Genomic DNA, 17868 nt, shown 5'->3' with positions numbered 1-17868 from the left:
TGTCTCCCCATATCCTACAAGCGTTCTCTAGTTGTTCCTCCTAATGCATCTGGAAATGACTGTCCTCCCTTGGTTTTCTGTAGCACGTGTCCATGTCTTTTCTTTTGTGCTTCGAAGCACCGAGTATTTATATTCTCTTACGGGTCCCCAAGTCCTTGAAGATTAGTTTCTTGTTCCTGTATGTGTTTTCAGTAGATGTGACTCTGTCCTGCACATGGTATGCCCTATGAGCACGTGCTATCTGTAGGGAAAATGTAGGGCCCATTTAACGTGCTTTCTTTTTGGGCAGTTAATTGGAGATAGAAGTCTTCAAGGACTTTCCTTATCTGGGCTGGCTTCTAACTTGGATCCTCAGATTTCAACCTCCTAAGTAGCTAGGATTACAGGCATGAGCCATGGTGCCCAGCCCTACATAGGTTTTAGTACCAGAGAGTAGAGTGGAGGGAGAAGAGGGTGCTGAGGCTGGTGGAAAGATCGGAAGAGCACACGTGGGCTGTACGCAGTGATCGTATGCTTCTATCCAGAATGCTGATGCTTATTGGAAGGGCCTAGTTTTGTCTTCAGGAGATCCAGGGAGATTGTTACCTGCAGCTACTGTGTAAGGCCTGATTATGAAGGAAGATGAGGTTTGGCACATTGACTTAATGTTTACCCATCAAATGTGATGATATTCCGAAGTGAGACCTCTGGGAGGGGATTAGGTTTAGAGGAGGGAAAGAGGGTGAAGGCCCACCATGGAATTAGCATCTTTATGAAAGGAAGAGAGACCAGAGCTTGTGCTCTCTGCTTCCCTGTGAGGCCACAGCAAGAAGGCAGCCACCTGCGAGCCAGGAGAGGAGCTCTTGCCACCGTCGGCCTCTACCCGCGCTCTAGTCACAGACTCGCATTGGGGGAAGTCCATTTCTGTTGCTTATAACCCTCCTGGGCTGTTGAGTGCTTAGGCTGAGGTAGCAGAATGACAGCCAGAGCATAGCAAGGGCGACAGAAGGGACCACAAGGACTGGTTCTGGATGAGGAACAAACACAGCTTGCTTGTGAACCCCTCATAGACTTTCAACATTTTGTTTTTTTTAGTTATTAACTTATTTCTTTATGGCACTACGGCTTGAACTCAGGATCTGGGTGCTGTCCCTAGCTTGTTCTCTGAAGGCGAGCACTCCACTACTTGAGCCGCAGCTCCACTTGTGGCATTTGAGTGGTTCATTGGAGCTAGGCGTCTCGTGGATGTTCTCTCTGTAGGCTGCCTTCTAACTTGGATCCTCACCTTTCAGCCTCCCGAGTAGCTAGGATTATAGGCGTGAGCACTGGTGCCTGGCCCTCCGTGGGATTTAATACGGGAGAGGATGCTAGACTGCATGTCTCAGGCTGTCACAGAAGACAGTGAAGTCAGGACTACAGACCTTACACTCACAATCCTGAGAGCAAAAGTGAGCCATTCATTTGGAAGTGATATTAAACTGTATCACAGCATTACCTCGCAGGATCCTGTGGCAAGGAAAACAAGTTTGTTTGGAGTGTAAAGGATCTCCAAACAAAAACAGACACCAAAAAGTGGTCAAGGCACTGGGGCCCAAGTGAAAGACCTCCCTTGCAGCTTGGCTTTGTATTTGAAGTGCCTCCAAGTGTGAACGGGCCAGGCCCCGCAGTGCATGCTTTTTATTCTTGGGGCTCTGGCTGGCAGCAGAGAGCTCGTTCAGGGGCTCTTGAAGTGAATGGGGGGGGGTGCGCTTCTTGAGTGGAGCATTGAGAAATCACAATGGCCACGGCAATGAGAGGCGGCCACCACCTTCGGTCTTCCCCAGATGAAATACATCCTGAGGAGCCATTGAAGAGAGGAGCCACCCAGCCCCGGGCGGTCCCCGGCCCCGCCCCCTGGGCAGGTAGATTGTGCCTTGTGCTCTTTTTCTTCGCTCTTTGTCCGGTGGGTTTTGTGTACCTCAAGTGATGGGGCTTCCACCGCCTCCCTCGGGAAGCTGATTCGGCACTCGATTCTAGCCTGCTCCTGAGAACCTTGCCCCGCTTGTTCAGCCCAAGTTTGCCTTGCTGTAATTACATCCCATCCCGCTCTACCCCTTCGCCTGACCCTGAGTGATTCTTCCCCTTCGTGGGCTGTGCCCGCACCCTTGCTCAGGGAGCGTATTTGATCCTCGGTTCTTTTTGTCATCCCGGAGCTTTGCTTATTCCTGGCTGATGCTGCCGGATCCTTTCTAAGTAGCTCCTGCTGCTCTTTTCTTTAATCCTCATGGCTTTCCCTACTTTGATTTCTGTCCAATTTGCCTATTTCTTTCAGGGGGACTGAAGGGCCTAGAATGAATTCTGGGCTTCCTTGCTGTATTATTTATTCATCTTTTTATATGGAAGACCTTCTCAATGATGCTAAACCAGGTTGGGCGGAAAATAAAAAATCTCTTTGAAAGCCAGCGCTGATGTGAACTCCATGTAGAAACTCTGGCACTTCAGAGAGAAATGAGTTTGACTCTAAGGAAAAGTCCCGCCACCCAGTCCTCTGATTTTTTTTTATCAGGCAGCTGTGCTTCATTGTACTATGGAGGGCAGGGGAAGCAGGGGTGGAGGCCCCACAGGGGTCACAGGGAGTCTTTCCAGCCGGTCTCCAGACACCAGCCTGCTCCCCATGGCCAAGCTCCTGGATTCCCTCCTCCCCGACCCCGCCTTTCATCCTGGTCTCCCAACCTCACTTGGGTACAGACGAAAATATTCTCTCTTTCCACTCAATTACTTTAGTATTTTTTTTTTTTTGGCAGCCCTTGCGGTTATGACACTCCCATTCTCTATGTTATTCATTTTTATCCTTAGGCAAACCTGTATCTAGTAGTCCCTCTTCTGTTCCTGATAGATACTCTCATACAGATGACGGGGACTAGAAGAGCAACACGACTAATGCCGTAAGATACAGTTCTCACCCTCTTAGGGTTTCTGGTTCCAAGGAAGAAGAAGGCAGTGCCAGGCTGTGGGTGGATGTCAGGGTGGTGGAGAAGGTGCACTGTGGACATGGAGGAAGTGAACGTTCCTGTTCCCAGCATGCACTGTGAACTCAGGAATGTTGGAGGAACGTTGTCTTGTTCAGTTTGCCTGGTAATCCCCCTCAAGGTCTAGCACATGGCTTAACATCTGCCTACAGCCCTTATAGAGGGCAGGGAACATACCAAGTTCTTTCTACATGCCACACATTGAATCCCTACAGCTTTGGCTGTGATAATTACTTACGCTTACCAAGAAGGAAGACAAATCTCCCAGATCTGAAACCATGTTCCTGAAGTCACACAGTGGTGAGGTAGTAGAGGTGAAGCCCTTCAGCTCTCCTGTTGTTCTCCTGTGCTCCGTGCAATATGTAGCATCCAGGCATGGTCTGTGGAGAGGGGAAACTGAGGCAGGAAGCATGGTTCACAAGGTAGAAAGATCATTTTCCTGGGATAACCTCCATTACCTTGCATGTTTTGATATTGACCATGCCCCCCCCAAAGAAAAAGAACCCCAAACAACCAAGAGTAGTACCAGCAAGTCGGACAGTCTAGGTGCACATAGGTATTTCTTATTACATCGATGGTATCAGAAAGAAGGTGGAAACGCACACTTTTCCAATTGTTTTAAAAAACGCTTTTCCTGAACTCATTAGCACCTTGTAATTTAATGGGTGTATGTACTAGACCTTTTAGAGGGCAGTGGGCAGCTACTTCAGAAAATGACCACCCAGCGGCGCAGAGTTAGCTGAATAAAGATGAAGCATGGATCATTTGCATATGTGGAAAACCTCTGTGTGTGCAGCCGACTCTCCGTATCGTGTTGACGTTGTCTGGTTCTGAGATGATGCCCTGTTGCACAGTACGCGGCCGCCCCTTCTAAAGCGGTTTTCACACAGAGAAGACTTGTTCTGTTGGAGAAATGGGCTTCAACTAAGAACTGGCTAATTATAAGGACGGGATGTGTGATCACTTTTTTTTTTTTCTTTTAGCAGAGTCACTAAAGAGAAGAAAATAATGTCAGCTGGCTTTTTATACAAGCTGTCCCTTTATAAATGCCTCTTAGGGAGGTGGATCTAGTTGCTCTGCTGCTTACCCCTTGTGTGCGCGTGTGTCCGCGTGTGTGCGTGTGTATGTGTATGTGTGTGATCGGAGCGGGAACCTTCTATAATGGATTTGGGGTGTTCTCGCAGCTGGCCTGGGCTCACCTCTGCTAACCTGAGGATGGGAGGGGTGCACCTGTGCCCACGGCTCCCCAGAGACCTGCGGGGCGAGCAGGGCCACTTTGCTGGAGCAGCACATTTGTGTCACACCCCAGAAATGTGTCCTCAGCTCCTCGCTATCCACGGGCTGTGCTCTTGGAGTTCACCTTCACCGCGCCCGCAGAGCAAGGCCTTGGACAGCTGCTGCCTGCAAGCACCCCCTTCTCATGGGTGGGGAACGAAGGGGAGCAGCCAAGGGGCTGGAGGAAGGGCGCATGCCCGCCTGGGCACCTTCTCCGCGGCCAGGCAAACACTGGGCTCATCCTTTTACAAAGGTAAACACGAGTATCAGCTTTCCTTTTTAATTGGCTTTACAAAAAAAAAAATAGAGCGGAGCCTGCTAAAACCCCCGGCTCTGGAGCTCGCGGTCGTGGGTCGCATCCTAGCGCTTTGACTTTGTTGTGGAGTCATTTACAACCTAAGCTCTGCACGTCTGATTCCTCTTGTGGGAGGCGGGAGGAACGATGACATGTATCGTGTAGGCTGTTAGGGGTGCAGTTATAGACACGAAGCGTTTAGCACCGGTCCAGGCTGTCACTGTTCTGAGTGCTTCCTCTAGCAGTGGCATTTAGAGGACACGGGGTGCCAGGCTCTCAGCTAAACACTGTATGTGCATCGCCTCAGCGACCTTGACAGCAACCCAGGAAGGGCGCGGAGGTCATTGGACTGAAGGGCTTGCAGGGGTGCTCAGGCCACTTCCATTTCCACTCGGCGCTCTTTCCATACCTCCCCTCTGCCCACTCTGCGGCCTGGCTGAGAGTCGACATTGGAAGGGTCATTGGAACTTTTCATGTGCAACTTTTGAGTTTGAGAGATGAGAGTGGTCGAAGAATCATTTCATGGAAACGTCTACTTCCTTCTCTCTTCCAAATGAGCTCCCCTCAAATCTCCACTGAGCAGCATGGCATAGAATCTTCCAGTTGAGTCTGGTGATGGTGAGATTGTTCCTTCCTGGAAGGGAGAGAGGAAGGAAGAGAGAGGGAGGGAGGTACAGAGGGAAGGAGTCAGGAGAGACAGACAGACAGACAGGTGGAAAGAGGGGAGAGAGAGAAAGAGGTGTATGAACTACACCGTGCTGAGCCATTCAGGAGAGTGTGCATTTACCCTCATTGCTTAGTGATCACGTTGCACACATTCTACCCCGTCAGTACTCGTGCTCAGTCCCTTTGCCTGTGTACATTGGACATGGTGAGGTCTTCCTGAGGGCTCACTATCTAATGGTTTGCTTTAGGTAATTTTCAGTAATATGAAAAACACTGAGCATGGGGGATTTTGTTTTTATATGATTTCATTTGACAGAAAAAGACAAGAGAGCAACTAAGACTTTGTGGCATCAGTACAGGTTGCCTTTCCATCTGGACTTAGGGCAAAAGAAGAACCATATGCTGTTAACAGCTCTCTCCTTTTGGAGTAGAGGATCCAGTTTATTTGTTTTGGAGCTTTTATTTTTAGTATGTATGTATGTATGTATGTAGTTTTGTATTTTTGCTGGTCCTGGAGCTTTGAACTTGGGGCCTGAGCACTGTCCCTGGCTTCTTTCTGCTCAAGGCTAGCACTCTACCACTTGAGCCACAGCACCACTTCTGGCCTTTTCTATATATGTGGTGCTGAGGAATTGAACTCAGGGCTTTATGTATATGAGGCAAGCTCTCTACCACTAGGCCATATTCCCAGCCCTTTAAAAAAATTTATATTTATGTTTCTATCTTTTGTCAGTCCTGGGGCTTGAACTCAGTGCCTGGGTGCTGTCCCTCAACTTTTTGCTCAATGCTAGTGCCCTACCACTTGAGCTACAGCTCACTTCTAGCTTTTTTGGTGGTTAATTGGAGGTGAGTCTTGCAGACTTTCCTTCCTAGGCTGGCTTCAAATTGTGATGCTCAGATTTCAGCATTCTGGAATAGTTAGGATTACAGGTGTGAGCCACTGGTACCTGGCTTGAAGTGCTGAGTTTAAGTAATTAAAAGGATATTAGAGGGGCTGGGGATATAGCCTAGTGGCAAGAGTGCCTGCCTCGGATACACGAGGCCCTAGGTTCTATTCCCCAGCACCACATATACAGAAAACGGCCAGAAGCGGCGCTGTGGCTCAAGAAGTGGCAGAGTGCTAGCCTTGAGCGGGAAGAAGCCAGGGACAGTGCTCAGGCCCTGAGTCCAAGGCCCACGACTGGCCAAAAAAAAAAAAAAAAAAAAGGATATTAGGCACCCATTATTTGTCCAGCTCTGTGTAACGTTACTTAGCCATTCCATGCCGTTTAAGACATAAGGTGAGGCACATTGGCATGGAGAAGGTCAGTTACTTGATAAAGTGCTAGTTTTTGTAAGGATCAACTCCCTGTCTTCAGCTCCATTTTCTTCCCCTAGCTTTGAAAAGGTTAAAACAAACAATCCACAAATCCTGTGATGAGTAGTTTAAATTTATTTAATTTACTCTCTAACAGAGGAAAAAAATCTATATTATTTTCCTCAACATCCCCAAAGCTCACGTAAATCTGGTTGTATTAAGAATGTGATTGGAAAATGTTAGGCAAACCATTTATTGATCCTCTCATCTCCAGCTGACAAGATAGCTTGTAATGTGCACCTCTTTCTATGTCTTCTTTTTAGTTCTAATTATGTTTTTCTTCAGAAGGGCAAAGTTGTCTACCGTGCTGTCTTTTTCCCCTTTAGGACAAAGTATTTTCACTCCTTCCTTAAAACAACAACAACAACACTTCACAGTGACAAACCTTATACACCAAATGATTTTCATTTCCATGATCTAAATAATGCTCAGTTATATATCTATGGAAAGTTTTTGATGATGAGGAAACCAAAACAAAAAACAACCAAACAAACCCAACAACAAAACCATATGAAAGTATGAATCTCAGCTACATAAGTCCTGAGCTCAGTGCAAACTTGGTTAGTAGAATTGGAAATTTTTTTTTTAAAAAGCTTCTGAAGTTCTGAGAGATAACGAAGGCTGTTTATCACTTTGTAAAATAAGTCACTGAAACTCTTATGGAACGTCCATCCTAAGGAACCCATACAAGATTGTGATTGGCGTGGTGAGTGATTTGGGATTTCAAATCACTCTTGCCCTCAGTGAACCGGCTGAGAACTTTCTATAAACGGAGGCCAGTGCTTTGGTTGGGAAGTGAGGAGACTATCTTTTAAAGGGATGTCGAGGGGTTGTTGTCCCGAGAGTCTCATAGACGCAACTCCCAGGATTTCAGGATTCTCTGAGCTCCATGTGACTGGATCATGAAGTTCTTAGAGGAGTGATCCTGACTGTAAGTTACATAACGGTACAAACATAAACCAAAACACGATACGCTATTCCCAGCAGCCTCTACAAGAATCCCCAAACAGATGCATGGTTGAATTACTTTATTTTTAATATTTAAAAATGAATGATTTTTTTACAATGTATGTAAACATTAATGTCACCTTTTATTCCAACTTCTGGAAATAATCACTGCTTCTAGTTTCGTATCTGTTTTATACTCTTTTTCTAAGTGATTGTATAAATAGACCTATTAAAATCTGTGAATGTGTGGGAATGCTCTGTGTGTGTGTGTCTAAGTGTCGATGATGCATCTTTAGCTCTCTCCTTTGTTGTTGGTTTTATGAATATGCATTTCTTGAATAGTTGTGCAAGGGGGTTTCAATTTAGCATGCCCTTCACTGTGGATAGTGCATCTTGATCGGTATCAGCCCTCTTTTTGCCTCCCCCCTCCCCCCGCTTGCTTATACCATCCCCACCTATCTTTTAAAATTTCCTAGGAGTATGTGATTTTTTGATGACTGTACAATACTATATCACATGGCTGTAATTTATTTAACATTATCTGCTCAGTTGAAGAAATTTAAGTTTAAAAGTTTTCATGATCCTCAGTGATGCTTTGATGAGCACCTCTGATTTCCTTAGGATAGATTCCTAGATCAGAGTTGTGAATGTGGCGCTCACTCACCGAGTGCTGCCCTCGCTCTAGCCCCAGGCTTCCAATGCCCTCCTTAGTGGATACCCTGGCCATTTCACTAGGGAGCATCTGAGGGGTTGCTACCGTTAAGGTGACAAAAACCAACCGGCCAACTAACCAGACAAATAACATAAAGAGAAGCAGAAGTTCAATTCTAGACAAGAAACCAAGATTGGCAAGGGCTCCCTGTTCTTCCTGCTGAAGGATTCTTAATGTATAGATGAAACTCTCTTTCTTCTAGGACTGTGCTGCAAGATTCCTTCATCTCTTGGAGAATTGACTGCTCACAAGCTATTCCTTCCCCTGTGTGTGTGTGTGTGTGTGTGTGTGTGTGTGTGTGTGTGTGTGTGCACACATGCATTCAAGTTGCACGGATGCACACTAGAGACTATTTATAACTCTTACCACATTGTTGGTATATCTAAGCCATTCTAACAGTTTCCTTGTGCCCAGCCCTTCCATAAAAGGCTCTCAACCTCCTGCCCATCTCTGTAACATCAGAACCTTTGGCTTCCTCTCTAGAAACTGGTTGAAAAATGACAAGTGGATGTCAAAGCTTAATCATACTACTGATGTTTCAATTTCCTGAGATATTTTACAGAACTGACCAAATATCTGGAGGGAGACAGTCTTTGAGCGTGTTTGGCCCCCCCCACCCAGGTCATCTCCCTGACTCCAGGACCAGATCAGTCCAAACAGGGGGTGCTGTGAGGACAGTTTTCCTTTCTCTGTCTCAGGGGTTAAGACACATACCTTGAGTCTTCCAAACCTTCCCTCCTCCTGATCTGGGGCCGGGGGTAGGGGCCGGGGATGGGTGGAGGGAGCTTCCTTCCCTGTGAGCCGTCAGCACTGTTATTGGAAGCAGAGTGATCGCTCTAAGTCATGAAACACCATGGGCTGAGCAATACGGTTTCCTTGAGCATTTGACACGAGCTCTGTGGCGTGGACGGCGTCCACCAGGTTGGATCGGAGACGACCAGTAACCTGCAGGAAGGGTTTGCTGGTCACAGATTTCGCACAAACCGTTTTCGTGTTCAAACAGAAGCAGGCTAGCGCAAAAACACTGCAGAACGTAGGAATTCAGTGTACATTTGTGTAAGATACGAAAACGCGTATTCAATGAGTTGCCCAAGGAAGTCAAGGGAGACTTGTACTGCTGGGGTGCTCTGACTTGGTGAGATGGAAAAGAACAGGGTTGCCCCCACTCTGACCTGGCCCCACTCGGTGCCTCAGTTGGTCTTACCTGTGAAAAGGACACACGTGTAGATTTCTTAGAGAAGTACAAAAGCACCATTACTTCATTTCCTAAAGTGGGTCACACAAGCCGATGGTACAGAGGAGGCTGGGGTTGTTCTAAAGGAGAAGGTGCACAGTGTGCTCCGTTCCGGTTGGGCTGCAGGAGCGTCTGCAGCCGGGCCGGGCTCTGTGGGCATCCTGGGCGCGGTGCCCTCTTCTCTCTCCGGCTTAGCAGGGCCGCCGAGCCCACCCCACCACGCTGGGCTCAGGGGACCATCGATTCTGGCTTCTGTCGAGTAGGCATTTGCATGCTCATTTTTGTTCCGTGTCTCAGGGTCTGTTAATTACTCAACATGGGAGACTTCGTTTTTAAAAAGAAAGAAGTATCAGACCCAGCACGGTTGGCTCAAGTTTTGTTTGAGGTCCAGCAGTCTGAATTGGCAGCCAAATGGAGCAGGGGGAAAAGTAACGTGGCAACGGACACACCTGACTAACTTGCATCTTGTAGTTCTAACGCTCAAAAGTACAATGCTCATGGTAATGAATTTTATCTATTACGAGAGAAAACAATCACCTCTGATGACATTATAGAATAAACACATTTAACAGCGTGCTGGATTGCTGAGGTATCATTTTCAACGACCTCATTAGTGTCACTTAATTAAAACTTCCTGCTCTTGACTTTGATGCTGGTACAGGCAAAAACACAGAGGGAATTGAACAACACACACATACACACACACACACACACACACACACATAAAAGGAAGGGGTGCATTTTCTAGTGATAAATCGCCAAGGTTGCTAATGAAACCAAATTACAAACCTTTTCTTTTTTTTCCCTGCAACTATGATAAAATAATCTGAAACACACAGCACCTTTGCATCAAACAAATTAATCTGTTGTCAGCAGATATGCCTAATAATAATCTTTTGCACTTATTGATCATTTAAAAGGGGGAGGAAGGGTGCTTTTCCCCCTCCTCCATACACAAGCATTAGGTTGGTGATAATTAAAGCCTCAGCTTCAGAAATGCCATAATAGCCGTTAATTAGCAGGATGCTATTTTCAACATAATTTGCTAATTAGGCAGTGAGCTGGTATAGTGTATATACCTAATTATGAAGGGTCTTGTGTGGTAGACACATGTGACTAGAGTGTAAATGACACCATTATAGGGGTCCTAGCTGATTTTTTAAAAATATATAGTTTGTTCAGAAGTGTGCTTAGGTCTTTAAGGACTTCTTGGTATAGGGAAATGATTTCTCTTGGCTGTTTGGCTTAGAAGAAAAAGATCGTTACGTTGCCTCTCCTTTCTGCACAGGATAGCTCAGCGTGAAAGGGTTTTGTCACCCGGTGCCTGGTCACAGTGCTGGTGATCTGGCTGGCACTGAATTTAGGCAGATTCTACCAGAGGACATTATTCTCTTTCTGTGGCACACACGACTCATCTGTGGGCAAAGATGTTGTAAATATTTGCACATTGGAGGTCTCCTCCACCTTGATTTTCCTGCTACATATCATGACACTTCATAATCTGTATCTCTCTGCTTCTCAATATCTCCATCCTACAGTTTTCTGCAGGTCACAGAGAAATGCTAGACTTTTAAAAAAATGGGTGTTGTTCCCTGCCCCTTCCTTTCTAGCTCATTCATGAACTCCCTTGTCGTGTGTATTTCTTTTTTTTAAAGATAAACATTTCAAAGAGAGAGGAATGATAAGAGTATGAAAAGCCAGGGCAAACTCTCATGGCCAAGTCTTACATTGTATGTGCGTGTAGTGATATTTATGAGTGGAAAAATCTGGCTTTTCAGCGGAGTGAGATCTCTTCGCAGATCTATAAACCGGCTTCCTGGATTATCACAGCCGATTTTGTTTAAAGGGCTCTCGCTCTCTTTTTTTTTTTTTTTTTACCTTATTTGAAATAAAACTATATTTCTTTATTCCCTTTTAAACGAAATGAAAACTTAATTCAATAATAAATGAGCTTCAGGAGACACAAGAGTCACTTAACTTAAATCTTTTTTGTAGAGGTTTCCACTTAGGCAGCTTGAAAGACCGTAAATCACGCCGGGGACGGGCATCCGTATCTCCTTGCTGCGCTGTAGAGAAGGGAATTAATGGCCGTCTCCTTAGGATGAATGGGTGTGCTTCCCAGCTGCTCGGCCTGACAGCGTTATAGCTCAATTAATGGGATTTTGATGTAATTGCAGATAGGGAACGTCATGCCGAAAAATTATTTTTTTTAACCTAAGAATTACATTTTATCCTCCAGATGTGTGTGATGTGGTGCGTGTGTGTGTGTGTGTGTGTGTGTGTGTGTATAGTGCAGAGCTTTGCAAGGCTGAGCGTGATAAGTTACAGGCATCTATTTTTATTTTTAATAATGTTTCTCTGAAGGAGGGAGAGGATAATGAATCAACATGGCTCTTTATTGAGCACTTAATATGTGCATGAACTATGCTAAGCACATTACTCCCATGTGTTGTTTAATCTCCACATGCCTACAAAGCATCCACACCCTGCCCCCATCGTGTAGAGGAGAAAATGAGTCTTAAGAGAGATGAAACAGTATGGGGAAGGCCTGGGATTTGAACCTGTGTGTGTGTTTGCAACATCCTGAGATCTTCCTTTTGGGGTCAGTATGAGGATTTGAACTCAAAGCCTCGTGTTGAACTGGTCAGGTGCCCTTCCACCAGAGCTAGTTCCCTCAGTTCTTTTTGGCTTTAGTTACTTTTCACAAAGGGCCCCGTCGCTGGGTGCTGAGGGTTCTTGGGGATACGCCCAGCTACTCAGGAGGCTGAGTTCTGAGGACCACAGTCCAGACCCAGCTCAGGTAGGAAAATGCCTGAGACTCTTAGCTCTAATTAATCAGCAAAAAGCCAGCTGTGGAGGTGTGGCTCAGGTGGTAGAGTGACAGTCTTGAGTGAACAAACCAAGTAAGAGTGTGAGGCCCTGAGGTCAAGCCCCAGTACCGGCACACACACACACACACACACACACACACACACACACACACACACGCACACTAAGAAACACACAGGCTCTCACATTGTTGCTTAGACCAAGATCCTTCTGCTTATGCCTTTCCTATAGCTGGGCCTCAGTTACACCATGCCGTACCCTACTTGTTTATTGAGCTAGGAGTCTCACTCACTTTCCTGGTTTCACACCTGCTCCCGACCTCCCCCGGAGCTGGAATTATAGGCAGAAGCCAGGGTGCTTAGCCTGAGAGCTTCATTAAACATCAGCTGGGTTGCTTATACCAATTGTCATCGGAGGCCTCTGGTTTAGGACATCTTCCGAAAACTGGGGAGCAAGCTATCAGCCAGGCTGCCTGGGTGCGAGGCCCTCACTGAACTCCGTCTTACTTAAGGCCAGTTCTTGAAGCGGTCCAGGCCTGAGTTGCCTAGCCCGTGAGAGGGAGTAACAATAGTGGTTCTCTCGTATAAGCTTGTTCCAAGAATTAGGTGAGGGAATATGTGTGAGATATTCAGAATAGCGCCTGGCACGGAGTGATAGCCAGCAGGACTGTTAGCTAGACACAAGCCAGCAGGGTCACTGGTCTCTCGCCGGGCATTTTCTTTGTCTCATCTGTTGGGTGCGGGCCGTCTCTGGGAGCCTGGCTGCCAACGCTTTCTGGGAAGGACCTAGAGTGACATTTAGCATAATATGGGCTGTGCCTACTGGCATTGATATAAGAGGTCTTTCCTTTCGTTCTTTTTTTTTTTTTTCCCCTTGGAGCCATTTTTATTCCTATGTTATTGGAATGGATAATGATGTTAAATCCGAACATGATAAACTTTGGACTTGTTAGTTTCTTTGGCTTCATTCACCAACCCCATGTCAGCTCATAGATATGAAAAAAAAAAAAAGCCCTAAATGAAGACACGATTTGGGAATCTGGGGGATGGGATGAAGAATAAAATGGGGGCCTATGAACTGGAACTAAATTGAGGAACTCACGCAAGTCCACTGTAGAAAATCTTGTTAAGGAAAGAGCCTAGAGGAAAATGGCTAAGCTGAAGACAATGATTATCGTGGTACCTGGCATTTAATGAGTGCTTACTATTTGCCAGACACACGGCGGAATTATTCCCTTCAATGCGCACCACGTCGCCACAGAGAAGAACTAGTGTCATCCCTCTTTACAAGGGAGGAGAATGAAGATCCAGGAAATGAAGCTAGGCTTTGTGACTCGTTCCTTATAATTCCAGCTACTGAAGGGGCGGAGATTGGGAATATTGAGATTTGAGAGTAGCCTAGGCAGGGAAGTTAGTGAGACTCCTATCTCAACAGAAAGAGCGTGGCTAGGTAGAGTATGCCTGTCACACCAGCTCCGAAGGAAGGATAAATACCGGGATTGCGGGCCAGGACAGCGTGGGCAAAACAAGACTAGAAAACAAACCAAAAGGGATGGGGATATGGCTCACGTGGTAAAGCGCCTGCCTCATAAGCATGAGTCCCCGAGTTCAAATCCCAGTTTTGCCCCCTAAATCTTTTCTAAAAGAAGTAAAAATCTGCCCAAGCTAATCCTTTCTTGTACCCTATCATCCTGGCCCCCTGGGTCCTATTGGGAGTTGAGTACAGATAGGGTAATGATACCTTGAATCCCCCATAGGAGGGCTAGACAGAGGTAGGGTAAAGAGCTCTGGGTGCTTTTCCTTCTTGGTCATACCTTCCATCAACAAGAAATCTGGCTTTTCCAGTAGCACCTCCCTTAGTAAATAGTAATGTTCTCTATTTGTGGTTCTATTGATTGAGTTACAATTAATAAATTACTGAAGTCTCTATGGACAATCTATTAAGCAGCCTATTACACAGAAATAGCATACAGTAAATCTCAGGGATTTTCATTGCTTGTGGATCAATAATTATTTAAATATGCCAGTTACTCCTAATAATGTTCTAGACTGGAACATTTTAACATATAATAATAATAAGGATAATAGTAATCCTAACTTACATGGTGATGTTATTATGTGTGCTCATTGCCTTCTGAGTCAGTGGGTAAGAAATTAATATTAAATTTCAACCACACATGGGATATATTTATATAACAGAAAGCACCATCTTTGCTTATAAATAAATCTGAATAACAATGAGCTAGATGTTTGGTATAATTGTTGAAATATAAACAGATGTGTGGTGTAGGCAACAATTATGGGGAAAGATTGTTCAGGGCCAGGCACAGTGGCTCACACCTGTAATTTTAGCTAGCTAGGTGGTAATGATCAGGAGAATCTCAATTTGAGGTTTCCGCCCCCCACCAACAAAAAAAAGCTAGGCGTAAAGTTATTAAGATCCCCATTTCAACCAATAAGTTGGGAATAGTGGCTTGCATCCCCAAACCAACATATGTAGATGAATCGGGGCCTAGGCTGACTCCTGAAAAAAACCTATGGCCCTATCTGGAAAAGAAGTAAGGCAAGAAAGGGCTGCGGGGCATGGCTCCAGTGGTGGAGTCCCTGCCTAGCCAGCGCATGGGTAAAGTTTTGTACGTAATTTCCGAGTGTTCAAGGTCTTTTTGTAGCCCAGGTATCCAGCAACTCCTTTTTTCCATTTTTTTTTGAAGGTTTAGAGTATATAGCTAGTGGTAGAGCTGCCTAGCAAGCTGGAGGCCCTGAGTTTGAGCCCTAGGGCTACAATATACATCTCTTCCCGTTCTTCCCAGGCTGTGCATCATTCGTTCAGTGAATATTTGCTGCTTGCTTATGATCTGCTCCCCGGTTTGCCAGGCATGGAGAGGCGAGCAGGACACACAGGGAGGTGTTCACGGTGCCCAAGGCGAAAGGGATAGAGGCTTTGCAGATGGATGTCGCAAGGGTCTGAACTAGATAGTCAGTGTCAGGAAGACGGGCCCTGCCCGCTACATGCAGTGAGCTAAGGGCCAGTGAGTTAGGTTTTGTGCATTGGGCACAGTAGGCGCAACAACCCTGAGGGGCAACTGAATTTAGGTTGTGCCAGGAACAGAGAGAAAGCCCAATGAGATGGTGCGAGAGGCCTGGCCGTAAAGAAGGAGGCAAGAGCTGGGGATTGTGGTTCAAAGCCAGCCCAGGCAGGGAAGTCCATGAGGATCTTGTCTCCAATAGACTACTCAGAAAAAGCCAGAAGGGGTTCAGTGGCTCAAGTGGTAGAGCACTAGCCTTGAGCACAGAGAAGCTCAGGAACAGAGCCCAGGTCCTGAGTTCAAGCCCCTGGATGAGCAAGAAACAAAATCAACCACCACCCCCCCACATACACACAAAGACGAAACAAAAGAAGGAGGCAGGAGCTACATGGCAAAGGGGCTGGATTTCCTTGTAAGAGCAGTGGGAAGCATTTGGAAGGATACTGAAACTGTGAGGCCTAAGGCCATATGTGTGATTTGGTTTGTTTTTATTATCTTTAATAATTGTACAAAGGAGTTGCCATTCAATAAAGAAGTTTATGACTACACTGCATCTTGATCTATGCTCTCTGTTTCAACGTTCTGGGGTTAGGACTTCGGGCCTTGCTCCTGCTAGACAGATGCTCTTCCACTTGTACCACACCTTCTGCCCTTCTTGCTCCGGTTGTTTTTGACGCAGGGTCTTTCTTTTTCCCTGTGCAATCCTGAACCATGATCTTCCTGTTTAATGCTTCCCACCGTTACTTCAATGGACACATGTACACCAAAACCCCCAGCAATTTCTGTTGAGGTCTCATGAACTGCTATGGAACTCTGATCCCCCTGACCCCAGACGCTCACAGAGATGGAGGAACTGGCATGAGCCACCGGGGCCTGTCCCAGCTGATGACTTTCCAGAGATCAATCCCGATGGCACAAGGAGAAAGGTAGATGACACAAACCGGTGACACGGCTTCAGTCATCTGTGGCTGACGCGGGGAGAAGAGATTTCCCTGAGCTGATCGTGTCTCTGTCAGACAAACACTGGGGACTCTTGTAGTGGCACTGCGAGCTTTGTGTTCTGATGTGGCTTTAGCAACCCATTGACAAGCTGTGCATGGTAGAGACACGAGTTGACCATGCTGAAAACCTGGTCCTCGGCCGTGGCTCTGCATGCGGAAGTGGGGGACATTTGCCGGGAAAGCGACAAGCCTGGACCCGTAGTCCATCTTCGGCTTGTTCATCTCCCACAAGGGAGAAGGGATCAGGTTGGCCTACCAGAGGCCCAGGGTGGGTTGGCGGGTGTGTGTGTGTGTGGGGGGAGGGCCCGGGAGGAGAAAGTTACCGGTAAACAGTTAGATCGTTCGGAAGGCAGGCTTTTGTCTTGTAATTATCACCAGGGATAGTGTTTTGTCAGTGACACATCTGGACCATGGGGATAGTCTCCAGGGCTTGCAGCAGCACGTAATTAAAGCAGCACTGCTCTAAACAAGTTCTAAGGATCATCATTAAAATGAGGCTTTAGCCAAGGAAATAATGCCTGTAAACAGGGACTATGGGACAGGGACTTTTTCCATGTGTGCCAGTACTGAGACTTGAACTCAGGACTTCATACTCTTTCTTTGCTGTTTTTTTTTTTTTTTTGGTTGTTGTTGTTCAAGGCTGGCTTCTACCACTTGAGTCACACCTTCACTTCCAGCTTTTTGCTGGTGAATTGAAGATGAGAGTCTCACGGACTTTGAGGTCCCGGCTGGATTCTAAATCTCCATCTCAGATCTCAGCCTCCTGAGTATGGCTGGGACACAGGCACGAGCCACCAGCACCTGGGCGTGTGGTTGGCTTTTGGGCTCAGAGCCCATCGCCTTGTTGGAATCTTCCTTTTGAGTAGCTGGTGTCTAGTTCGTGAAATATGAGTGGCTTTGATTCCAAATCCTTGACATTTGGGCAAGAGAACAACTTTAAAGTGAACGAGGCCAGTCCTGTTTTCTTGATTTAAAGCTCTTCCCCCCCTAGTGCTGGCTCACAGGAAACACATGGTATATCCCTTTACACCTCTGCCCAGAAGTGCTTCCATTTCTTGCCCAGTGTTGCCAAACGTCAAGAAACCTGCAATACTTTTCATCAAAATTAGCTTTTCTGTTTTGATCTCCAAAGGGTGATCTGAGTGAGAATTTACTCTCCAAAGCCAGGAACCTTCCTGAGAACATTTCCAAAGCCCTGAAATTTTCTCTCAGGAAAAAAAACCCTGCAAGTTGGAATCATTTTCAACATGAAAATATGGGAGTCAGCTTGCCAGAGGATTTTGAATTTGTTAATTTCCTGAGAAAAGGAAGAGAGGAGAATTTGCTGATTTTATGGCTGAGGTGAAGGCGGGCCTTTACTTTGTTTGGAAGGGGATGATGTGCCGGCGTCTGTTAAACGCTTTGAATTTTGTTCCCCTTAGTGACAGTGACACAGTATTTATTACCTAGATAAGGAGGATTCTGGAGTTATGGGAATAGATGGACTGAAAAAGAATCTTCTGATTTCATCAGTCTATCTCCGGCTTGATGGGAAGGCTC

At 46.2% G+C, this 17868-nt stretch overlaps 1 protein-coding gene and 1 long non-coding RNA gene across 8 annotated transcripts in view; one reads left to right on the top strand and one right to left on the bottom strand.

Moving 5' to 3' along the window:
- The window catches only part of Ebf1 (EBF transcription factor 1), a 381892-nt gene that overhangs the window by 157496 nt on the left and 206528 nt on the right, over window positions 1-17868 (top strand). The gene's annotated exons all lie outside the window — the stretch shown is intronic.
- Window positions 4-9130, bottom strand: LOC125342216. The gene is made up of 3 exons (XR_007209174.1): window positions 8858-9130; window positions 4399-4401; window positions 4-14 (listed from the first exon to the last, which is right to left on the bottom strand). It is a non-coding gene; the product is annotated as an uncharacterized LOC125342216 (long non-coding RNA).

This window comes from Perognathus longimembris, chromosome 25, assembly GCF_023159225.1.
Source record: "Perognathus longimembris pacificus isolate PPM17 chromosome 25, ASM2315922v1, whole genome shotgun sequence".
NCBI lineage: Eukaryota > Metazoa > Chordata > Mammalia > Rodentia > Heteromyidae > Perognathus > Perognathus longimembris.
Note: the sequence above shows the minus strand (reverse complement) of the source record. Positions and strands in the feature narration are given on the sequence as shown.